General features: G+C 41.1%; 1 protein-coding gene across 8 annotated transcripts in view; it reads left to right on the forward strand.

The window, feature by feature from the left end:
- Nucleotides 1-25677, forward strand: part of LOC126068313 (ral guanine nucleotide dissociation stimulator-like) — a 497494-nt gene that overhangs the window by 227613 nt on the left and 244204 nt on the right. For 2 of the 8 annotated variants that reach the window (XR_007515600.1, XR_007515599.1), the window contains exon 5: nt 17353-17455. The exons of the other annotated variants lie outside the window; for them this stretch is intronic. The gene's annotated coding sequence lies outside the window, so the exon portion shown is untranslated. The remainder of the gene's footprint in view (nt 1-17352; nt 17456-25677) is intronic. 8 annotated transcript variants of the gene reach the window in all.

Below are 25677 nucleotides of genomic sequence, written 5' to 3' on the forward strand. Positions count from 1 at the left end.
ATCAATGCCAGACTTGTTGGAGTAAGATGGAATCTCATTATAGTTTTAATTTGCATTTTTCTAATGGCTAATGATCGAGAGCATTTTTCTCATGTATCTGTTAGCTGCCTGAATACCTTCTTTAGTGAAGTGCGTGTTCATATCCTTTGCCCACTTTTTGATTGGGTTGTTTTTCTTTTTGTGGTTGAGTTTTAACAGAATCATATAGATTTTAGAGATCAGGCGCTGGTCGGAGATGTTATAGCTTTAAATTCTTTCCTAATCTGTAGGTGGTCTTTTTACTCTTTTGGTGAAGTCTTTCGATGAGCATAGGTGTTTGATTTTTAGGAGCTCCCAGTTATCTGGTTTCTCTTTGTCATTTTTGGTAATGTTTTGTATTCTGTTTATGCCTTGAATTAGGGTTCCTAAGGTTGTCCCTAGTTTTTTTTCCATGATCTTTATCGTTTTAGTCTTTATGTTTAGGTCTTTGATCCACTTGGAGTTAGTTTTTGTGGATGGTGTGAGGTATGGGTCCTGTTTCATTTTTTTGCAAATGGATATCCAGTTATGCCAGCACCGTTTGTTAAAAAGACTGTCTTTTCCCCAATTAACTGACACTGGGCCTTTGTCAAATATCAGCTGTTCATATGTGGATGGATTTATATCTGGATTTATATCTGGGTTCTCAATTCTGTTCCATTGGTCTATGTGCCTGTTGTACCAGTACCAGGCTGTTTTGACTACTGTGGCTGTATAATAGGTTCTAAAATCAGATCGTGTGAGGCCTCCCACTTTCTTCTTCTTCTTCAGTAATGCTTTGCTTATCCGAGGCTTGTTTCCCTTCCATATGAAGTTGGTGATTTGTTTCTCCATTACATTAAAAAAGGTAATTGGAATTTGGATCGGAAGTATAGATGGCTTTTGGTAGAAAAGACATTTTTACTATGTTAAGTCTTCCTATCCATAAGCAAGGTATGTTTTTGCACTTAAGTAGGTCCTTTTTAGTTTCTTGCAGTAGTACTTTGTAGTTTTCTTTGTATAGGTCTTTTACATCTTTGGTAAGATTTATTCCTAAGTCTTTTATCTTCTTGGGGGCTACTGTGAATGGTATTGATTTGGTGATTTCCTCTTGGATGTTCTTTTTGTTGATGTAGAGGAATCCAAGTGATTTTTGTATGTTTATGTTATAACCTGAGACTCTGCCAAACTCTTCTATTAGTTTCAGTAGTTTTCTGGAGGATTCCTTAGAGTTTTCTGTGTATAAGATCATGTCGTCTGCACATAGAGGTAATTTTACTTCCTCCTTGCCAATCCTGATGCCCTTTATTTCTTTGTCTAGCCTAATAGCTCTGGGTAGGACCTCTAGCACCATGTTGAATAAGAGCAGTGATGAAGGGCATCTTTGTCTGGTTCCTGTTCTCGAGGGAAATGCTTTCAGGCTCTCTCCATTTAGAATGATGTTGGCTGTTGACTTTGTGTATATCCCCTTTATTATGTTGAGGAATTTTCCTTCAATTCCTGTTTTGCTGTGAGTTTTTATCACGAATGGGTGTTGGGCTTTGTCAAATGCCTTTTCTGCATCAATTGATAAGATCATGTGGTTTTTGTCTTTTGTTTTTTTAATATGGTAGATTACATTAATGGTTTTTCTAATATTAAAAGAACCTTGCATACCTGGTATAAATCCCAGTTGGTCGTGGTTGATTATTTTTTTAATATGCTGTTGAATTCCATTGGCTAGAATTTTGTTGAGGATTTTTGCATCTATGTTCATTAGGGATATAGGTTTGTAATTTTCTTTTTTTGTGATGTCTTTACCTGGTTTTGGTATCAGGGATATGGTGGCTTCATAGAATGAGTTAGGTAGTATTCCATCATTTTCTATGCTTTGAAATACCTTTAGTAGTAGTGGTGTTAACTCTTCTCTGAAAGTTTGGTAGAACTCTGCAGTAAAGCCATACGGGCCAGGGCTTTTTTTTATTGGGAGTTTTTTGATTACCGTTTCAAACTCTTTTTTTATTATGGGTCTCTTTAGTTGTTCTACTTCTGATTGTGTTTGTTTAAGTAAGTAGTGTTTTTCTAGGAATTCATCCATTTCTTCTAGGTTTGCAAATTTGTTAAAGTACCATTTTTCGTAATAATCTGATATGATTCTTTTAATTTCAGTTGGGTGTGTTGTGATGTGGCCCATCTCGTTTCTTATTTGGATTATTTATGTCCTTTCCTGTATTTCCTTAGTCAGTGTGGCCAATGGTTTATGAATTTTGTTAATTTTTTCAAAGAACCAGCTTTTGGCTTTGTTAATTCTTTCAATTGTTTTTCTGTTCTCTAATTCATTTAGTTCAGCTCTAATTTTTATTATTTGTTTTCTTCTTGTGCGTGATGGATTCTTTTGTTGCTCACTTTCTATTTGTTCAAGTTGTAGGGACAGTTCTCTGATTTTGGCTCTTTCTTCTTTATGTATGTGTGCATTTATCGATATAAATTGACCTCTGAGCCCTGCTTTTGCTGTGTCCCAGAGGTTTTGATAGGAAGTGTTTTCATTCTCATTGCATTCTATGAATTTCTTTGTTCCCTCCTTAATGTTTTCTATAAGCCAGTCTTTTTTGAGCAGGGTATTGTTCAATTTCCAAGTATTTGATTTCTTTTCCCTGATTTTTCTGTTATTGATTTCCACTTTTATGACCTTGTAGTCTGAGAAGATGCTTTGTAATATTTCGATGTTTTGGACTCTGCAAAGGTTTGTTTTATGACCTAATATGTGCTCTATTCTAGAGAGTGTTCCTTGTGCACTAGAAAAAAAAGTATACTTTGCAGCTGTTGGATGGAGTGTTCTGTGTCTATGAGGTCAAGTTGGTTGATTGTAGCAATTAGGTCTTCCGTGTCTCTATTGAGGTTCCTACCGGAGGGAAGTCCTATCCTTCTCGGAAAGTGGTGTGTTGAAATCTCCTGCTATAATTGTGGAGGTGTCTATCTCACTTTTCAGTTCTGTTGAAGTTTGTTTTATGTATCTTGCAGCTCTGTCATTGGGTGCATAAATATTTAATATGGTTATATCTTCCTGGTCAGTTGTCCCTTTAATCATTATGTAGTGTCCTTTATCCTTTGTGGTGGATTTAACTTTAAAGTTTATTTTGTCAGAAATTAATATTGCTACTCCTGCTCTTTTTTGCTTGTTGTTTGCTTGATATATTTTTTTCCATCCTTTGAGTTTTAGCTTGTTTGTGTCTCTAAGTCTAAGGTGTGTTTCTTGTAGGCAGCATATAGATGGATCGTGTTTCTTTATCCAGTCTGAGACTCTCTGTCTCTTCATTGGTGCATTTAGTCCATTTACATTCAGCATAATTATAGATAAGTATGTGTTTATTGCAGTCATTTTGATGCCTCTTTGTGTGTGTTGTTGACAATTTCACTTTTCCACTTACTTTTTTGTGCTGAGACGTTTTTCTTTGTAAAATCTGTGTTCCTCGTTATCATAGTAGTTGAATTTATGTTGGTTGAGTTGTTATGTTTTTCTTGGTTTTTATTTTGAGTTATGGAATTGTTATACCTCTTTGTGGTTACCTTAACATTTACCCGTATTTTTCTAAGTAAAAACCTAACTTGTATCGTCCTATATCGCCTTGTTTTCCTCTCCATATGGCAGTTCTATGCCTCCTGTATTTAGTCCCTCTTTTTGATTATTGTGATCTTTTACATAATGACTTCAATGATTCCCTGTTTTGAGCATTTTTTTCTTTTTAAAATTAATCTTAATTTGTTTTTGTGATTTCCGTATTTGAGTTGATATCGGGATGTTCTGTTCTGTGACCTTGTGTTCTGTTGGTATCTGATATTATTGATTTTGTGACCAGACAATTTCCTTTAATATTCTTGTAGCTGTGGTTTGGGTTTTGCAAATTCTCTAAGCTTGTGTTTATCTGTAAATGTTTTAATTTCACCTTCATATTTGAGAGAGAGTTTTGCTGAATATATGATCCTTGGCTGGCAGTTTTTCTCCTTCAGTGCTCTATATATGTCATCCCAATGCCTTCTTGCCTATATGATTTCTGCTGAGTAGTCTGAACTTATTGATTCTCCTTTGTAGGAGACCTTTCTTTTATCCCTGGCTGCTTTTAAAATTTTCCCTTTATCTTTGGTTTTGGCAAGTTTGAGGATAATACGTCTTGGTGATTTTCTTTTTGGATCAATCTTAAATGGGGTTCGATGAGCATCTTGGATAGATATCCTTTCGTTTTTCATGATGTCAGGGAAGTTTTCTGCCAACTGATCTTCAACTATTCTCTCTGTATTTTCTGTTATCCCTTCCCTGTTCTGGAACTCCAATCACACGCAAGTTATTCTTCTTGATAGAGTCCCACATGATTCTTAGGGTTCCTTCATTTTTTTTTAATTCTTTTATGTGATTTTTCTTTATATTGGTGTCCATTGCCTTATCCTCCAACTCCCCCACTCTGTATTCCAATTGCTCGATTCCGCTCCTCTAACTTCCTATTGAGTTGTCTAATTGTGTAATTCTACTGTTAGTCTTTTGGATTTCTGAATGCTCTCTCTCTATGCATTCTTGCAGCTTAGTAATGTTTCCACTATGTTCTTGAATAATCTTTTTGATTTCTTCAACTGCTTTATCAGTGTCTTCCTTGGCTTTTTGTGTAGATTGCCTTATTTCATTTTTGAGGTCACCCGTGATGCCTTGAAGCATTGTGTAAATTAGTTTTTTATATTCTGTATCTGGCAATTCCAGGATTGTATCTTCATTTGGGCAAGATTTTGATTATTTAATTTGGGGAGTTGTAGAGGTAATCATGTGATTTGATATTGACTGCTGTCTCTGAGACATCTATAAGATATTGTAATGATTTATTTTGTGTTTGCTCACTGGGTCTTATCTTGTTTCGTTTTCTTTCAATATACGTAGATGGGCTCCTAGATTGTGCTGTCTTGATTGTTGTAGCCTTTGAATCACTTATGTCCTGTTACCAGCTGGCTTGGGCTGTTACCAGGTATATAAGCCTAAGAGTCCATTCACTATTCTTGGGTAGAATCTGATTTTCGGTCACCAAGTGTGTGGTGTAGACTGTCACCTATTCAATAGAGGAGTAGTGGTGATAGTTGGGTGCACCAGATTCTAATAGCAGCAGGGGGTCACACTCCAGTGGGGGCAGGATGCTGACAGGGTTCCCCCAGGTGCCACTGACGTAGGTGTGCTCTATTCCTAAAGCACGTTGGTGGGTGTGCTCTGCAGCTGTACCTTAGGCACCCAATGCATGTACCTCTACAGATTGGTAGGTGTCACTATCCTCAGACTCCTATGGCAGGAGGCTAGGTGGTTTGGGTGAAGCTTCAGCCCTCAGTTTTCAGTTGTGGGTCAGTGAGGCCTCTGTTTAATAGGTAGAGATATCAGACCTGGGCAATCTGTCTTTCCAGTAATCCGCTAAAACAATTACAGTCAGATCCCTATCAGAATTGCCTTTGCATTATAATAGCCACCTTGTGGCCTGTAGGGATGAAAGCCCAAGACTGTGGATCTCATATTCTTGGCTGGAGCTGGTTCTGTATTTTCAGTCCAATTTTGGGAAGTCAGGGAAGGATTTTTGGTCCCTGGGTTTTTTGTAGCTGCTTCTTTCAGGCCAGGAGAATGGGTTAGGAAAAGACAAAAAACAAACAAACAAAGAAAAACCGCAGAGTACTTCACTCTCTGGCGCAGAAAATTCCAATATTAATGAAGCCGCCTGGGAAGGGGAGGGGAGGGATCAGATAGATAGGAGAGAGTAGCACCCAGGAATATAGGCAACGTTACTTACCTTGCTTGGAGATGACTGTTTTTCCTGAGATTCCCGAGGAGCGTGTAGCCTGTGTGCTCTGGCTGGGTCGAGATTGCCCCCGAGGGTCAGGCCCGTGTCCCGTGCTAGTGCCGTCTCAGAAGCCATGGTCAGTTCCTCCGCTCCCAGTCCAAAGCCCAGCTCCAAGGTTCCCCAGCTGGGATGCTGCACTTCAGGCTCCAAAACCAGTCACTGCCTACTGGTGACTTCTCCTCCTGTCAGCCGCACTGCTGGGCTGCCTGCGTGTGCTAGCTGGGCTTCCCCTGAGGTCACTTCTTGGGGCTAGGGCTGTGTCCCGTGATTTATGCCGTCTGAGAAGCCGTGGCCAGTTCCTCCGCTCCCAGTACAAAGCCCGGCGCCAAGGTTCCCCAGCTGGGACGCCGCACTTCAGGCTTCAAAACCAGTCGCTGCCTACTGGTGACTTCTCCTCCTGTCAGCCGTGTCGCTGCGCTGCCTGCGTGCACTGGCTGGGCTTCCCCCGAGGTCACTTCTGGGGGCTAGTGCTGTTTCCTGTGTTTGTTCCGTCTCAGGATGCCGTGCTCAGCTCCCCTGCGCCCAGTCCAAAGCCTGGCGCCAAGATTTTCTGACTGGGATGGTGGCTCCAGGCTCCGAAAACAGTTACTGCTTCCCTATGATTGCTCGTTCTCTGGTTAGCTGCATCCGTGCGCACCCTGCTTCCACTGGCTGAGTCTCTGTCACTCAGGTCAACTCTTTAGATTTGTGTTTGATGGTCAGGGTTCGTAGATTGTCACGTATGTGATCGATTCACTTGTTTTTCTGAGTCTTTGTTGCAAGAGGGATCCGAGGTAGCTTCTACCTAGTCAGCCATCTTGGTCCCGAGGTGTTAAGTGTTTACTAGAAGAAAGGGAGACTTCCGTGTAGCAGAAAGGGGACAGTGAGAGAAGCTGTTCTTGTAGATAGGTTGGTGTCTTAGTCGTCTAATGCTGCTGTAACAGAAATGCCACAAATGGATGGCTTTATCAAAGAGAAATTTGTTCTTTCACAGTTTAGGAGGCTAGAAGTCCAAATTCATGATGCTAGCTCCAGGGGAAGGCTCTTTCTCTGTGTAAGCTCTGGGGGGAGGTCCTTGTCAGCAATCTTCCCATCCTAGAAGCTTCTAAGTGCAGGGGCCTTGGGTCCAAAGGAAGCGCTCCCCTCCTGGGTCTGTGTTCTTGGTGTTAGGAGGTCCCCATGTGTCTGTCCTCACTTCTCTCTTTTATATCTTCAAAGAGATTGATTTAAAATAAAAACTAATTTTGTAGATTGACTCCTGCCTCATTAACATAACTGCCACCAATCCCACCTCATTAACATTCTAGAGGTAGGATTTACAATGCATAGGAAATTACATCAGATGATCAAGTGGTGGACAGTCATACAATACTGGGAATCCTGGCCTAGCCATGTTGACTTACATTTTGAGGGGGACACAATTCAATCTATGACAGTTGGTGTTTGAATGGTTGAAGTTTTTATTTTAGTACTACTCAGAGTGTGATCCTAGCAGTATCAGCATTACCTGGGAACTTGTTAGAGATGTAAATGATGGGGGCTGAACCCAGACCTCCTGAATCAGACACTTGGGGTTGGAGCTCAATAATCTGTGTTTTAACAAGCCCTCCATGATTCTTACGTGTGCTAAAATTTGAGAGTGCTGGTCTACTCATGCGTGATATGCTGAAATTTTATGCGTAGTGTCTGCATGTGTATGGAGGGCAAGGGTTAAGGAACTGCTTTATGAGGTAGTCGGAGGATGAGTAAGACTGTCTTGTGATATACTTTGGTATCATTTTCCCAGGGCATGGTCTAAGCCTTTAACTATGCTGTCCAGTACAATAGCCACAGGCCACAGGTGGCTATTTATACTTAAATTAATTACAATTAAAAAAAAACTTATTCAGTTGAACTAACCACCTTTCAAGTGCTTAGTAGCCACATGTGCTTAGTGCTGCCTTATTGGAGAGCACAGATGTAGAGCACGTTCATCATCAGAGAAAGTTCTATTGGACAGCACTGTTTCAGCCTGTAATGACCCCTGTTTGACTCATACAGGCTGGAAACCCCCACTTGTAGTGATGGTATGTTCTAGTTAAGTGAATACGTCAAGTCGTTGAAAACAGAATTGAGTTTTGGACTTCTGTACTCTGGGGAGACTTTTAGTCTGTAGTTGTATCCTGGTGAACTTTCTACCTTGTGTTGGCATCTGCCTTGTATATAAAGTGCCGTGGGTCTGTCTCCCACATAATTGAGTGGACTGCCTCTAAAATATTTGCTCTTTACTCCTTAGAGGGAGCATCAGAAAGAAGAAAGCAGGCAAAGGGGAGCATGGTTCTCCTAGCTATCAATAGCTTTCCCTGTTCTACTAGAAAGAACTTTTATTGGTCACTTTTTTTTTTTCTCTCTTCTTATTTTATATTATTCTTTTTTTATTGGAGGCTGTGTCGAGGGAACAAGGGTGGGAGTTGGGAAAATGTGTACCCCCAGTTATTGGGTACTCTGTTTCCTGTTGGGAGCACCATGAAGTTTGCCTTCCCGTCCTCCTTATCTGCAGTCCTTGGTGGCTAAGTTCCAAGATGGCAAATCAGCCAGTAATGAGCGGGTGTCTCTCCAGCTGAGTAACCATGGCCCATTGGAAAGCAGTGGAGGCCACATACAGGGGAAAAGGGTGAGGGTGGGAAAGCATGTATCCCTGGTTACTGGGTGCTCTGTCTCCTGTTGGGAGCTCTGTGAAGTTCCCTTCTTGTACTCCTCGTTTGCGTTCCTTTGTGGCTGTGGTCCAAGATAGCAAATGCATGCTGCCTTAGCTGGTAGGGGACCTCCACTCTGTAGTTCTCCTTGTTCTCTGTCAGTTTCTTATTCCATTTGGTGCTTGATTGAGTTCTGTATTCTTTCATTTGATGCTTCGGCTTCCAGGATTGGCATTTGTATCTGTTTTACTTAGTTTTTCTGGTCTTTGCTGCAGAAGGATGGCATGGCGCTTCTGTCTATAGCTTCATGTTGGCTCCACCTCTTTCTCATTGGATTTTAAGAATTTTTCAATTTCATTTTTAATTTCTTCGATTACCCAATAATTTTTAAGTAAGTTGTTATTCAGTTTCCATGTATTTTCTTTACTGTTCTTTCTATTATTGATTTCTAGCTTTATAGCGTTATGATCAAAGAAGATGTTCTGCATTACAGGAATACATCACTTAACATTCTTTCAGGTAATATCCAACTGCATACATGTCTGTGGTTCCATAAAGTTATAATAGAGTTTAGAAATCCCAATCACAGAACAGGATGTAGCGGATGTACTTTGCTGGAAATCTGATCCCTCTCTCACTAGCTGTCTGGGTCCCACATCTGCCCTGGCCCCAGGCAGGGTGATGCTGCCAGAGCTGCTGAGGGGTATGCCCTGCTGAGGCCACAGCTGCAGTCAGCCTGGGCGCCCTACACTTGAAGCCCAGGCCTGAGGCTGCAGCTCCTCCCATTGTGGTTGGTCACCTAATTATTTGGCTCATGGGGGTGGTAGGAGAAAGAATAGGAAAGGCATGTGGAGATATGATGTAAAGGAGGGTGGGCAGAACTGGAAGAGTTTAAAGCCATTACGGGGGATGGGGAAGGCAGGGAGGAATGAAGGGAATGGAGCTGGCAGCTGGCTGGACAGCAAGTGCGTGCCCCAGCAGGTTGGGGGCCAGGTGTGGCTCCTGGAGACGGGCTAGTAGCCATGCAGGACTGACTACGGCAGAGCGAAATTTTTGCACATTCCCTTGGTGTGGCTGGTGACCATCCTGTGTACCTCTCTCCTGTATATACTGTGGTGTTCACACAACGTCCTAATCACGTAATGTCATATTTCACAGAATGTATTGTGGACATTAAGTGATACATACCTGTACTTTGATGTTTTGTAATTTATTGAGGCTTGGTTTGTGGCCTAAAATGTGGCCTATTCTGGAGAATGATACATGTGCGTTGGAGAAGAATGTGTACTGTGCTGCCGTTGGGTGGTGTGTTCTGTATATATCTAGAAGGTCGAGTTGATTGATTGTGTTAATTTAGATCTTCTGTATCTTTTTTTTTTTTTAAAGTTTATTGTGGTTTAAATGAAAGTTTACAAATCAAGTCAGTCTCTCATACAAGAACTCTGCATATCTTGCTATGTACTCCTAGCTGCTCTCCCCCTAATGAGACAGCGCACTCCTCCTCTCCACCCTGTATTCCCTGTGTCCATTCAACCAGCTCCTATCCCTTTCTGCTTTCTCATCTCGCCTCTAGACAGGAGCTGCCCACATAGTCTCATGTGTCTACTTGAGTCAAGAAGGTCACTTCTCACCAGTATGACTTTCTGTCTTATAGTCCAGTCCAATCCATGTCTGAAGAGTTGGCTTTTGGAATAGATCCAGTCTTGGGCTGACAGAGGTTCCAGGGACCGTGACCTCCTGGGTCCCTCTAGTCTCAGTCAGAGCATTAAGTCGTCTTTTGAGGAGAATTTGAGGTCTGCATCCCACTGTCTTCCTGCTCCATCAGGAATTTTCTTTTGTGCCCCCTGCCAGGGCAGTCGTCGGTGGTAGCCGGGCATCATCTGGTTCTTCTGGTCTCAGGCTGATGTAGTGTCTGGTTTATGTGGCCCTTTCTGAGACCAACTGATGCTCTTAGATGGCTGCTTGCTAGCATTTATGACCCCAGATGCCACCCACCAAAGTGAAATGCAGAACATTTTCTTAATATACTTTGTTATGCCAGTTGACCTAGATGTTCCCTGAAATCGTGGTTCCCAGACCCCAGTCCTGCTACTCTGGCCTTTGAAGTGTTTGGTTGTAATCAGGAAACTTCTTAGCTTTTTGTTTAGTCCAGTTGTGCTGAGCTCCCCTGTATTGTGTGTTATCTTTCCCTTCGCCTAAAATGGTTCTTGTCTACTATCTAATTAGTGAATACCCCTCTCAGTTCCTCCCCACCCTCATAACCATAAAAATAATATTTTCTTCCATGTTTAAGCTTTTTCCTGAGTTCTTACAATAGTGGTCTCATATAATGTTTGTCCTTTGGTAACGGACTGATTTGACTCAGCATTATGCCTTCCAGATTCCTCCATGTTATGAGATACTTCATGGATTCTTCATTGTTCTTCATTGTTAGGTAGTACTCCATTATGGGAATATACCATTATTTATCCATTCATCCGTTAATGGGCACCTCAGTTGCTTCCATGTTTTTTGCTGCTGTAAACGGTGCTGCAGTGAACATGGATGTGCATATACTGTTTATGTGAAGGCTCTTATTTCTCAAGGATATATTCCAAGGAGTGGGATTGCTGGATCATTTGGTAGTTCTATGTCTAGCTTTCTAAGGAAGCGCCAAATTGATTTCCAAAGTAGTACCATTTTACGTTCCCACTAGCAGTGTATAAGTGTTCCGGTCTCTCTACATTTTCTTGAACATTTATTATTTTGTGTTTTTTGGATTAACAGTAGCCTTGTTGGGGTGAGATGGTATCTCATTGTAGTTTTGCTTTACATTTCTCTAATAGCTAATGATAGTGAGTATTTCCTCATGTATCTGTTAGCCCCTGAATGTCTTTGGTGAAGAGTCTGTTCATGTCCTTTACCCATTTTTTAATTGGGTTATTTGTCTTTTTGTTGTTGAGTTTTTGCTGTATCGTGTAGATTTTAGAGATCAGGTCCTGATCGGATTTTTCGTAGCCAAAAACTTTTTCCCAGTCTGTTGGTTAGACCTGCTGTATCTTTGTTGAGTTTCTTTCAAGTTGTTCTGTCCTTCATCGAAAGTGATGTGTTAAAGTTTTCTACTACTGTTGTACAACTTTCTGTTTTACTATTGTAGAACTCCAATTCCGTTGGAGTTTGCTTTATGTATTTTGGAGCTCTGTTATTAGGTACATAAATGTTTATTATCATTATGTCCTTTTGGTGGATTAACCCTTTAATAGTTAATGATGCCCTTCTGTCTCTTATAATGGATGTTGACTTTAAGTCTGTTTTATCAGAGATTATTATTGCCAGTCCTACTCTCTTTTGGTTACTATTTGTTTGATTTTTTTTCCATCCTTTGATTTTTAACCATTTGTGTCCTCATGTCTGAAGTGTGTCTGTTGTAGGCAACATATTGATGGATCATGGATTTTTTTTAATCCTTTCGGCTACTCTCTGTCTCTTTTCTGTGTGATTATTGATAGGTATGAATTTACTGTTATTTTGTTATGCCTTTTTTTTTTTTTTGGTGTTGGTAATGATTTCTTTGTTTCACTTAAATTTTTTTGCTAAGTTCTTTCTGTTTATGGATTTTCTTTCCATAACCTCAATTGTTGTTGACTTTGTGCTTACTGATTCTTTTTGATTTTCTTTTTGTTTGGTGAGTAGATTTATTAATTTTGGCTGTGGTTACTCTGAAATTTACCTGTATCTTCCTAAGTTTAAAACAGTCTGTTATAGCTTGATACCACCTTGACTTCCTCTCCATTTATTCCCCCTTTTTGTTTAGAAGTTGTCATTGTTTACAGACTGACAGCTCTGGTACCCTGTTTTCAGTTTTGCACTTTATTTTACTTTTGAGAATTCTTTATCTGTGTTGGTATCTGTGTGATGTTGTTATGTGTCTTAGTTTCAGATTGTTCTCTGATATTGTTGGTTCTCTGTGTGAAGGACTCCCTTTAATGTTTTTTTGAAAGGTTGGTCTGATTTTTACAAATTCCCTTATTTTTCTTTTATCTGAAAATGTTCTAGTTTTGTCATTCTATTTGAAAGACAGTTTTGCTGAATGTAAGATTCTTGGTTGGCAGTTCTTTTCTTTGAGTGCTTTATATATGTCATCCCATTACCTTCTTGCTGCATGTTTTCTGCTGAGGAATCAGTGCTCAGTCTTATTGGTGTCCCCTTGTAGGTGATATTTTGTTTTTGTTGAGCTGCTCTTAGAATTCTTTCTTTGGTTTTGGAAAGTTTGATTATGATATGTCTTAGTGACTTTTTGGGGGTCTGGCATTGACTCAACGGCGCTGGGTTTGGTTTGTTTGGTTTATCCCCTATGGGGTTTGTTGAGCTTCTTGGATGGAAACCTTCTTGTCTTCGATGACATTAGGGAAATTTTCTGGCAATAAATCTTTGAAAATTCTCTCTATACTTTTTTTTTTCTCTTCCTCTTCTGGAATTTCTATTATGTGTAAATTATTGTTCCTGATAGTGTCCCATATAGCTTTCTTCATTTTTTATCATTCTTTTTTGTGATTGTTCCTCAAACAACTTAGTAACAAGGAATTTGTTCTCTATTTTGCTGGTTCCTTCTCTCATTGATTAAATTCTACTTCTGTGTGCTCCATTGCATTATTTACTTCTGATATTTTATTGTTAATCTTCTGAATTTCTAGTTGTTGTTTTTGTATGGTTTCTAATTGTCTATCTTGTCATTTTGTTCTTGTATTGTTTTCCTGAATTCTTCTAGGGTTTTGTCTGTGTTTTCCTTGATCTCTTTATGTTCCTATATATGTCTTTTGAATCCCTCATCAGGTAGTTCTATTACTGTTTCTTCCTCAGTAAGGTTTTCTGCTCCTTTATTTTGCTCACTTTTTTGAGCTGTCTTATCCTGTTTCTTCCTATGATTTGTTATTGTCTACTGTCTCTGAGGTATTAAGGTGTTAATTTATTTATGTATTTCTTTCTTGATTGTATGTTTTGTGCTGTTTTTTTTTATTATACTTTAGAAGAGGGTTTACAGTACAAACTAGCTTCTCACTAAATAGTTGGTACACATATTGTTTTGTGACATTGGATATCCACCCCACGACATGTCAATACTCTCCCCTCCTTGACCTTGGGTTCCCTGTTACCAGCTTTCCTGTCCCCACCTGCCTTCTCATCCTTGCCCCTGGGGTAGTGTGCCCCTTTAGTCTTCTTTTGTTTTATGCGCTTGTTGAATCTTTGGCTGAAGGGTGAGCCTCAGGAGTGACTTCATTACTGAGCTAAAAGTGTGATCGGGGACCACACTCTTGGGGTTTCTGTAGTCTGTCAAGCCAATAAGTCTGGTCTTTTTTTGTGAGTTAGAATTTTGTTCTACATTTTTCTCCATCTCTGTCCAGGGCCCTCTATTGTGATCCCTGTCAGAGCAGTCAGTGGTGGTAGCCAGGCACCGTGTAGTTGTACTGGACTCAGTCTGGTGGAGGCTGTCATAGTTTTGGTCCATTAGTCCTTTGGATTAATCTCTCCCTTGTGTCTTTAGTTTTCTTCATTCTACCTTGCTCCTGATGTGTGCTAATTTGTTTTGTTTTGATGTATCCAGAGCTTTGTTTCTTTTCTTTCTCTTTAGAATGCCTTTATTCCTTTGTATTATTTATTTTGTGGTTCTGGCTTATTGTTACTTTGGTGGTATATTTTGGCTGAACATGATTTCCTCTCACTATGGGGTATGGTGGGTCACACTCATGTGTGAATCTTCTTTGGGTAGGCTCGTTTGTCTTCCCTTACTGGATTGAGTGGAGGTGGGAGAGCTGGTTCTTCTCCTGATATTTGGTGACAAGTGTTGGGTGTTCAGGATCCTTCCATAGCACTTATGGGACCATGGGATCCTTCTGGGTTAGTGATAGAGTTAGTGTGTTTTCTGGAGGTCAGCCAGGATGTTTGCATATCCACCATGAGAGCGTGCTACCCAGATAGATGGGGTAGGCCCACTGTACATGCACAAATTGCTATCTCATTAGGTGTTAGGGTATCAAGGGGGTTCAGCACAAGTGTAGACAGCCTGCAAGAACTCTTTGGATGTGGGATGTGTGGCATTGCAGATGGTGAGATGTAGGCTGAGGGCACTAGGATCTCCTGATCATCATTTGGCGGAGGTTTAGTTGGCACCTGTCAGGATATATTGCCATTGCTGATGGTGATATTTCCTTCCAGCTGGTTACTGGAGCATGGGTGTAGGGAGCATTCTTACTGATCTCTGGGTTGGGCACTATGTGTGTGCACTGCTGGTTTCCCAGTGGTTGGGTTGAGAGTGCATGGGTCACGTGTCACTGGGTAGGTAGCACAGGAACTTGCGCCAGGTGGGTGGAATGGTGGGCGGGAGAGGGGAGTTTCAGTCCTCCGATTGCCACTCTGGTGGTGGGAGTGGTGGGCTGGGTAGCACAGGGGTGGATGGAGCGTGCATGAGCCTCTGGTTGCAGGTCCGACAGCGTACGACTGTGTGCTGTGGATTTCCAGGTGTGCAAGTTGGCATGAGAATGGACGGGGCAGATGAAAACCTCGGGTTGCAAGTCTGAGAGCACGGTGCTGTGTGATGTGGATTGCCAAGTGGCGAAGGGAAGAGAGGCACACTCCTGGGAACTGGGAGGGAAGCGGGGAGCATAGAGAGGGAGCTGAGGCACTCCCCACAGAGTGCAGCCAGTGATCAGGACCAGCTCTGACCAGATGCTGGGAGTGCGCTGTTCAGAGTGTGGTCAAGTGAGGGATCTCTAGTTGCCACTTCAAGGATCCTCCACTCTGGCAGTGCCAGCTGCCCTAATGACCAGAAACTGCTGCTGGTGAGTACTTCTGCCCTGTTTTCTAGGTGAGTCTCTACTCTGTGTTTGCCTGGATCCCTAGGGCTCTCGCCTGCCTTCGTGCTCTTTGCTTCCTTAGATATGGTTCATGTTTTGCTCACCTCGTTTTGTTCCACGTTTGTCTACACAGTATCTCTATCTCTTAATGGGGGTTCTGTGAAGTTGCCTTCCTGAGCTCCTCACCCAGGAATGTAACTCACTTTATCTTAAGATGGCCACATGGTGCTGGGCTGTCTGGCAGGACGTCTACAGTCTCTACGTCTTGTTTGCTGTTTTCATTCAGTTCTCCTTTCCTTCGGTGTTTCACTCATTTGCTGTTCTGGGTTCCCAGATTGTCATCTGTCTTAGTCATCTAGTGCTACTATAATGGAAATACCACTAGTGGATGGCTTTAACAAAGAGAAGTTTATTCTGTCCAAGTCCAGTAGGTCAGAAGTCTGAATTCATTGCGCCAGGTCCAGGGGAAGGCTTTCTGTCTTTGTCAGCTCTGGAGGAAGGTCCTTGTCATCAGTCTTCCCTTGGTCTGGGAGCATCTGAGTGCAGAAATGTCAGATCCAAAGGACACACCCTGTTCCCAGCACTGCATTCATGGTGGTGTGAGGTTCCCATGTCTCTCTGCTCGCTCCTCTCTCTCAAAATAGATTGGCTTAAGACACTATCTAATCTTGCAGATCTCATCAGTATAACTGCCACTACTCCATCTCATTACATCATAGTGATAGGATTTACAACACATAGAAAAATATCATGAAATGACAAAATGGTAGACAATCACACTATACTGGAAATCATGGCCTAGCCAAGGTCAGAGATATTTTGGGGGGACACAGTTCTATCCATGACATCATCTTTATCTGTTTCACTTGGTTTCTTGGTTCTCTGCTGTAGGGGGACAGCATGGTGTGTGTGACTAAGCTGCCATCTTGGGTCATTTCCTACTTCCTTAGTTTTTGTTTCTCTGGGAATATTCAATTTTTTGCCCTCAGTTTTGAAGGACAGTTTTGTCAGATACAGAATTATTAGTTGGCAGTTTTTTTTTTTCTTTCATCGTTACAAGTATGTCACCCCACTGCTTTCTGGCCTTCATGGTTTCTGAGGAGAAATTGATACTTAATCTTTTTGAGGATTCTTTGCATGGGATGATTTGCTTCTCTCTTGCTGCTTTCAAAACTCTTTATCTTTGGTGTTCATCAGCTTGATTATAATGTGTCTCACTGTGGATCTCTTTAGGTTTATCCTTGGAGTTCATTGAGCTTCTTGCATGCATAGATTCATGACTTTCATCAAATTTGGAAAGTTTTCAGCCATTATTTCTTCAAATATTCTTTCTGTCCCTTTCTTACTTTCTCCTCATTCTGGGATTTCCATAATGTGTATATTTTCTGCATGATGGTGTCCTACAGGTCTGTTAGACTCTGTACATTGTTTTGAAATTCTTTTTTCTATCGGTTTCTCAGATCGAATTATTTCAGTTGTCCTATCTTCAGGTTCACTGATTCTTCCTTCTGCCAGCTCAAATCTGCTGTTGAGCCCCTCTAGTGAATTTTTCATTTCAGTTATTGTACTTTTCTGTTTGCTTCTTTTTTGTGTATATATATAATTTATATCTCTAGTGATATTCTCGCTTTGTTTATAGATTGTTTTTCTGATTTCCTTTAGTTCTTTGTGTTTTGTTTTAGCTCTTTGAGCATATTTAAAAGAGTTGTTTAAAAGTCTTTATCTAGTAAGTCCAGTATCTTGGCTTTCTTGGGGATGATTTCTGTGACTTTGTTCCTTTGAATGGACCATTCTCTGTTGTTTCTCTGTATACGTTGTGATTTTTTTAATTGAAAATCAGATATTTGAGTAATATTTTAACTCTTGAAATGAGATTCTCCCCCTTCTACCGGACTTTCCTTTCTTCCTCCATTCCTCTCTGTCTCTCTCTTTGTTTTGTTGTTGAAGTCCATTGGTTTAGTGACTTTCACAAATAATTTTTGCAAAGTCTGAATTACTTGATGTGTGTGTTCACTGAAGTCTCTGTTTCTTTAGGTTATGCTCAGCTATTGTTCTGACTGAGACTTCCATGAACACTAGGAGTTGAAAAGAAAAAGAAAAGAAATGAAAGAAAACAGGAAAAAGAAGCAAAGAAAAGGTAAGCAATGAGAGGAAAAGTCCTCTGTGGTCTTTGCAGATTGGGTCTGTCCTGCAACACTCCTTCAATACTTAGGAAGGTTTACGCTGACCTAGAGATCAACCCCAAGTGAACGTTAAAGGTGTTCTCAGGTCTTTTGTGGGTGAGCATCTTAACCTAGGCGTTCGTATGTTTTTTTAAATTCCTCAGTATACCTGGGTGCTTCTGAATGCCCCAGCTTCCCAAAGAAGCTCTCTTTTTGGCCCCTGACCTTACCCCACAGGTTTCGAATGTGTGTCTGAATCTTCCTCTCTTAGCCCAGGCCTTTCAGTGAGCCCGCTACTCCTCCACCTGTACTACCTCTAAGATAGATGATACAGGGACATGCGTTTTGCTTCAGCCCTTTAGGTAGCCACTGACAGGTTCAAACAGACAAACATAGTACTTTGTGCATGAGGTTTGGTTTATTCCTTTCAGAATCCAGGACCAGAGTCCCAAGCTGAAAATATGGGTTGCCCCTTCAAGCTGGCTACTGAGCCAGGGCAGGGGAGAGGCATAGGCCAGTAACAGAAAGCCACACAATTTTCCTACCATTTTCTTGACGTTACCCCCTTCTTGATTCAGTGTTCGTTTGATTGCCATGCGCCTCTGACTGTGTACCAGACTTCTGACAAGGTTAATTCTGACAGATTCTACTTGCTTTTTGTGTTTACTTGGTAGTCAGGAGCTTGGAGCTTTTTCCTTTACCATCGTGGTGATATCATTCTAGCGTTACTATGTTTCATTTGGTTCCCAAGTCTACAATTCATCTCTATTTCTATGAGCTTAAACTTTTCAAATGGAATTATGACTTAGGTACAGTAAAATGCACAGATCATCAGTATACAGTCTGATGAGCTTTGAAAAATGTAAACAGCATGTAACCCACTATGAAAATAAGGCTATTTCTGTCACATCAGTAATTTCAATTTGCCCCTTTCGAGTTAATTCTACTCCCCCTCCCCACAAGATAATTACCATAGCTTATTTTTGTCTGCTGTAGAATTTCATAGGAATGGAATCACCCAGCATGTCGTCTTTTATATCAGGCATTTCCTACCTTCTATGAATTTAAATTAAACTTTTCACTTTCTATGGTGCTACCCTTCCCTGCACATTTCATGTGGAGCAACCTGTCTTGAACATGTTTAAATATCATGGGTAAAGAGAGGCCTAACTTTAAAAGTCAGAGGATGGCTTGGAATTTTGGAAATGGGTTTAGTACTTACTAGTTACATGACCATCCGAGTTTTGGCAGTTAAGCTCTCTGAACATCACTCATCGCTTTTTTTTTTTTTTAATAATTTTTATTGTGCTTTAAGTGAAAGTTTACAAATCTAGTCAGTCTGTCACATATAAGCTTGTATACACCTTACTCCATACTCCCCCTTACTGTCCCCCTAATGAGTCAGCCCACTCTCTCGTTCCAGTCTCTTTTGTTTTCTTTCAATATACGTAGATGGGCTACTAGATTGTTCTGTTTTGATTCTTGTCGCCCTTGAATCACTTATGTCCTAGTTCCAGCTGGTTTGGGCTGTTACCAGATATATAAGCCTAAGAGTCCATTCACTATGCTTGAGTAGAATCTGATTTTGGTTCATCAAGTGTTTGGTGCAGACTGTCACCTATCCACCTAGAGAAGTAGTGGTGATATTTGTGTGCACCAGATTCTAGTCGCAGCAGGGTTTCACACTCCAGTGGGGGAAGGATACTGACAGTCTTCCCCCAAGTGCCAGTGAGGTAGGTGTGTCTGTATTCCTAATGCACTTTAGTGGGTGGGCTCTGCAGCTGTACCTTAGGCCCCCAATGCATGCACCTCTACAGATTGGTAGGTATCACCCTCCTTAGACCCCTAAGGCAGGAGCCTAGGTGGTCTGGGGGGAGCTTCAGCCCTCAGTTCCCTGTTGTGGGTAAGTGAGGGCTCTGTTCAATATGCAAAGATATCAGACCTGGGAAACTTGTCTTTCCAGTAATGAGCTAAAACAATTACAGTCAGATCCCTATCAGAATTGCCTTTGCATTATACTAGCCACCTTGTTCCCTGTAGGGATGAAAGCCCAAGACTGTGGATCACATATGTTTGGCTGGAGCTGGTTATGTGTCTTTAGTCCAATTAGGGAAGGATTTTTGGTCCCTGTGTTTTTTTGTAGCTGCTTCTCTCAGGCCAGGAGAATGGGTTAGGAAAAGACCAGAAAAAAAAGAAAGAAACAAACAAAAACCGCAGCACACTTCACTCTCTGGCTCAGGAAATTTCAAATGTTAATGAAGCCGCCTGGGAAGGGGAGGGGAGGGGAGGGTTCAGATAAATAGGAGAGAGTAGCACCCCGGAATATAGACAAAGTTACTTATTTTGCTTGGGATTACTGTTTTCTCTGAAATTCCCAAGGGGCGTGTTGACTGTGTGTGCTGGGTGGGTAGAGATTGCCCCCGAGGGTCAGGCCCGTGTCCTGTGGTTGCACTGTCTCAGAAGCCATGGTCAGTTCCTCCGCTCCCAGTCCAAAGCCCAGCGCCAATGTTCCCTGGCTGGGACGCCGCACTCCAGGCTCCAAAACCAGTCGATGCCTACTGGTGGCTTCTCCTTCTGTCAGCCACGTGGCTGCGCTGCCTGTGTGCACTGGCTGGGCTTCCCCCGAGGTCGCTTCTGGGGGCTAGTGCCGCGTCCCGTGTTTGCGCTGCCTCAGGATGCCGTGCTCAGGTCCCCTGCGCCCAGTCCAAAGCCCGGCGCCAAAGTTTCCTGACTGGGACACTGGCTGCAGGCTCCGAAAGGAGTTGTTGCTTCCCTGTGGTTGTTCGTTCTCAGTCTCTGTCACTCAGGTCAACTCTTTAGATCTGTGTTTGATGGTCAGGGTTCGTAGATTGTCATGTATGTGATCGATTCACTTGTTTTTCCGAGGCTTTGTTACAAGAGGGATCCGAGGTAGCTTCTACCTAGTCAGCCGTCTTGGCCCCCACCTCCTCTGTAAGCCACTTATTGCTTTTAAAATAGTTGTTGTAATATTTACCTCACAAGAGTTTTTTATTAGAATAAAATGAAATAATGCATAAAAAGTACTCACCACTTGTGAGTACTAAAAAATCATCATTCTCCTTTTAGGCCAACAAGGCTAATAGCAGCAACCAACAAATATTTTGCGTGTTTGTATGACTAATCAGGTATCCGTCAATTACAATGTAATTGTAATTACAATGACCCTGTTGGTTGCTGTTGTTTTTAGGTGCCACTGAGTTGATCCTGACTCATAGCAACCCTGTGTACAACAGAACGAAACACTGGCAGGTCCTGCGCCATCCTCACAGTCGGTGTTATGCTTAAGCCCATTGTTGCAGCCACTGTGTCAATCCATCTTGCCGAGGGTTTTCCTCTTTTTCGCTGACCCTTTACTTTATGTTGCCCTTCTCCACGGACAGGTCCCTCCTGATAACGTGTCCAAATTATGTGAGACAAAGTCTCACCAACCTTGCTTCTATTGAGCATTCTCTCTGTACTCCTTGTAAGACAGATTTGTTTGTGCTTCCGCAATTCATGGTATTTTCAATATTCTTCACTAACACTATAATTCAAATGTACCAATTCTTCTTCAGTCTTCCTTAATTATTGTCCAACTTTCATGGGCATATGAGGCAATTGAAAACATCATGGCTTGAGTCAGGCGCACCTTAGTTGTTAAAGTGACATCTTTGCTTTCTAACACTTCAAAGAAATACTTGCAGACATTTGCCAAATGCAATGTGTCATCTGATTTCTTGACTGCCGCTTCCATGGATGTTGATTGTGGATCCAAGTAGAACAATGTCCTTGACAACTTCAATCTTTTCTCCGTTTATCGTGATGTTGTTTATTGGTCCAGTTGTCAGGATTTTTGTTTTCTTCATGTTGAAGTGTAATCCGTACTAAAGGCTGCGGTCTTTGATCTTTATCAGTAAGTGCTTCAAGTCCTCTTTCAGCAAGCAAGGTTGTGTCATCTGCATGTCTTAGGTTGTTAATGAATCTTCCTCCAATCCTAAGTTGCTAAGTACGTCCAAATCAGTATTGTTCTCTTCTACCATCACAATCTATATTTATTGCTTTTTTTTTTTTTTTTTAACAGTTTACAGAACGTTGTTTTCATGTTACCTCTTTTAATCTTTATTGCATCCCATATGGAAAATAGCTGATATGTTCTCTTGTTTTACAGATGAGGAAACTGAGACTCGATGTAGTTAAGTTACTTTCTCAAACCTTCCAAATAATTAATGGATTTTAAAACTAGACCTTCTGGAACCACTACTTGTACTTTTCATACGGCAAGATTGTATCCCCTGGAATGGAAATAGATGGTGACCCAAGACTCTCAAGTCTTGCTGTCAGTCAATCTGTACCCAGGAGAGTTTCCAGACACAACTTGTGGACCCAGGAGTAGGCAGGGAAGATGAGTGTATTCAGTCCCCTAAGCTATCCACTTGTCTCCCTTCCCCTACTTAAATGGTGCTTGGCTATGAATTGACTATGGCCCAATGGTTCCTTTGTGCATTCTTTCACTCAACAGGTGTGTTATTTTGGTCATATATGTGACTACTATAGTTCAGAAACGATTCTGCCCACTGAGAATTCAGCAATAAGCAAAATAGATTAAAAAAAAAAAAAGTCTGTGCTCTAATAGAGCTTAAATTCTCAATGGAGAATATGGTAATAGATAAATGAACAAACATGTTCATTTACTTATTCATTTAATTTTGGGGACAATAAGTACTCTGGAGAGAAATAAAACCAGTAAGAGGAACCTGGAGTTTCAGGGCATGAGGTTTGTTGTTTTAGATAGGTGATGAGAGATGACCTTGTTAAGGTGAAGGAATTGGGAAATGAGACACAGATATGGGGAGAAGGGTAGTGCTCCAAGATGAATGAACAGCAAGTTGAAAAGCACTAATGCAGCAGGGTGTGTGGGGTTTTCTAGAAACAGCAAGGAAACCAGTGAGTCCGGAGCAGAGTGAGCCAAGGGAAGATGATAAGAGAGGAGTAATAGGGGACAATCATGGAGAGCCTTCTTGGTCATTTGTCTTTTTTTTTTTTTTTTATTGTCAACAGATTTTTTTTTCTGAATTTTATTAGTTTTTTTGTTATTGAGAACATACAGAACAAAACATACACCAATTCAACATTTTCTGCATGTACAATTTAGTGACACTGATTGCATTCTTCATGTTGTGCAACCATTCTCACCCTCCTTTTCTGAGTTGTTCCTTCCTCATTAACATAGACTCACTGTATATAGATGATTCTTAAAAGAGCGTATTGCTACACTCTTGGCTGATTTTAAGATGACTTCAGGGAATATTTTTGGTTTAATGTTTAAAAATCATTTCAGGGCAATAGTTTCAGTGGTGAATCTAGTCTGTATGGTCCAGAAAGTATGGATTCCATGAGAATTCGAAGTTCTGCAATCAGGATTCTTCTATGGACTTTTTGATCAAAATGTTTAGTAATGGTAGACAGACACCATCCAGTTTTTCTGGTCTTATGTTATGGCAAAGGAGGCGGTTGTTCATGGAGGCAATTAGCTACACATTCCATATCCTCCTCTTATTCCTGACCCTCTTTTTTCCCGTGTTGCTCCAGGTGAATAGAGACCAATTGTGCCTTGGACAGCTGCCTGCAAGCGTTTTAAGACCTCAGTCACTACAAAACAAACTAAGCACTAAATACATTATTAGGTCAGTTAACTGGGATGGTCCATGAAGTCATAACTGTAAACCTCCAAGCCAAGGAACCAAATCCCATGAGGTGTTTGGTTATACATAAGCAGCCTCAACAGCTCCTCTTTTTTTTTTTTTTTTGTAGTTATAAATATATCTATCACACAACTTTTGCCAATTCAGCTTTTTACAGGTGTATAATTGACAGCAATTACAATACTTAGCTGTGCAACCCTTGTTTAATCAATGTGATTTTTCCAACACCGTCAACACCCCATTCCTCCTCCTTCCCTGCCTCAGGTAACCACTAATAAACTTTGGGCTCTGTACATTTGCCTTTTCTTGTCTTTTTATATGATGGAGGTCATATAATATTTTTCCTTGTATGATTGGTTTATTTCACTCAGCATACTGTCACATGTATCAAGACTTTATTTCTCCTACTGGATGATTGTATTCCATTGTATGTGTGTACCACATTTTGTTTACGCATTCATTTGTAGATGGGCATTTAGGTTGTTTCCACCTTTTGACTGTTGTGAATAGGCTGCAATGAACATTCTTGTACAAATCCCTATCTGAGTCTTTGCTTTCAAGCCTTTCAGGTATATACCTAGGAGTGGAATTTCTCGGGCATATGGTAGCTCCATTTCTGGGTAAAAAAATATTTTTTATTATTTATTGTGGTGTAAGTGAAAAGCTACAAATCAAGTCACTTTCTCATACAAAAACTTATGAACACCTTGCTCTGTACTTCTAGCTGCTCTCCCCGTAATGAGACAGCACACTCCTCATCTCCAACCTGCATTCCTGGTGTCTATTCAACCAGCTCTTCTACCCCTCTGCTTTCTCATCTCACCTCTAAACAGCAGTTGCGCATATAGTCTCATGTGTCTGCTTGAGCCAAAAGTCTCAGTCCTCACTAGTATCATTTTCTGTCTTATTGTGTAGTCCAATCCCTGTCTGAAGAATTGGCTTTGGGAATGGTACCAGTCTTGGGGTAACAAAGGGTCGGGGGATCATGACTTGCAGGTTACCTCTAGTCTCAGTCAGATCATTAAGCCGAGTCTTTTTATAAGAATTTGAGGTCTGCATCCCACTGTTCTCCTGCTCCATCAGGGATTCTCTATTGTGTTCCCTGTCAGGGTGGTCATCGGTTGTCGCTGGGCACCGTCTAGCTCTTCTGGTCTCAGACTGATGTAGTCTCTGGTTTATGTGGCCCTTTCTGTCTCTTGGGCTCCTCTTTACGTTATGTCTTTGTTATTCTTCATTTTCCCTTGCTCCAGGTGGGTTGAGAGCAATTGATGCATCTTAGATGGCTGCCTGCTAGCATCTAAGACCCCAGATGCCACTCACCAATGTGGGATGCAGAATATTTTGTTATGCAAATGACCTGGATGTCCCCTGAAACCATGGTCCTCAAACCTCCACCCCTGCTACTCTGGCCTTCAAAGTGTTCAGTTGTGTTCAGGAAACTTCCTTTCTTTTAGTTTAGTCCAGTTGTGCTGAGCTGTCCTGTATTGTGTACTGTCTTTCCCTTCACCTAAAATAGTTCTTGTCTGCTATCTAATTAGTGAATACCCATTCCCTCCCTCCTCACGTACGTAACCATGAAAGAATATTTTCTTCTGTGTTTAAATTTTTTCTTGAATTCTTATAATAGTGGTCTTGTACAATATTCGTCCTTTTGCAGCTGACTAATTTCACTCAGCATAATGCCTTCCAGATTCCTTCGTACTATAGATGTTTCACGGATTCATCATTGTTATTAACCATTGTGTAGTATTCCATTTTGTGAATATACCATCATTTATCTATTCATCCATCGATGGGCACCTTGGTTGCTTCCATTTTTTGCTGTTATAAACAGTGCTGCAGTGAACATGGGTGTGCATGTATCTGTTCATGTGAGGGCTTTTATTTCTCTAAGATAGATTCCAAGATGTGGGATTGCTGGATTGTATGGTAGTTCTATTTCTAGCTTTTTAAGCAAGCGCCAACTCAATTTCCAAAGTGGTGGTACCATTTTACATTCCCATCAGCAGTGTATAAGTGTTCCAGTCTCTCCACAAGCTCTCGTACATTTATCATTTTGTAGTTTTTGGATTAATGCCAGCATTGTTTGGGTGAGATGGTATCTCATTGTAGTTTTGATTTGGATTTCTCTAATGGCTAATGACTGTGAGCATTTCCTGATATATCTGTTAGCTCCCTTAATGTCTTCTTTGGTGAAGTGCCTGTTCATATCCTTTGCCCATTTTTTAATTGCATTATTTGTCTTTTTGTATTTGAATTTTTACAGTATCATGTAGGTTTTAGAGATCAGATGCTGATGAGAATTGTGGTAGGCCAAAACTTTTTCCCAGTCTGTAGGTTATCTTTTTACTCTTTGGGTGAAGTCTTTGGATGAGTATAGGTGTTTGATTTTTAGGAGCTCCCAGATATCGAGTTCCTCTTCTGGTGTTTGTGCAGTGTTACTAACGTTTTGCATACTGTTTATGCCATGTATTAGGGCTCCTAGCACTGTCCGT

Source organism: Elephas maximus, chromosome 27 (genome assembly GCF_024166365.1).
Source record: "Elephas maximus indicus isolate mEleMax1 chromosome 27, mEleMax1 primary haplotype, whole genome shotgun sequence".
Taxonomy (NCBI): Eukaryota; Metazoa; Chordata; class Mammalia; order Proboscidea; family Elephantidae; genus Elephas; species Elephas maximus.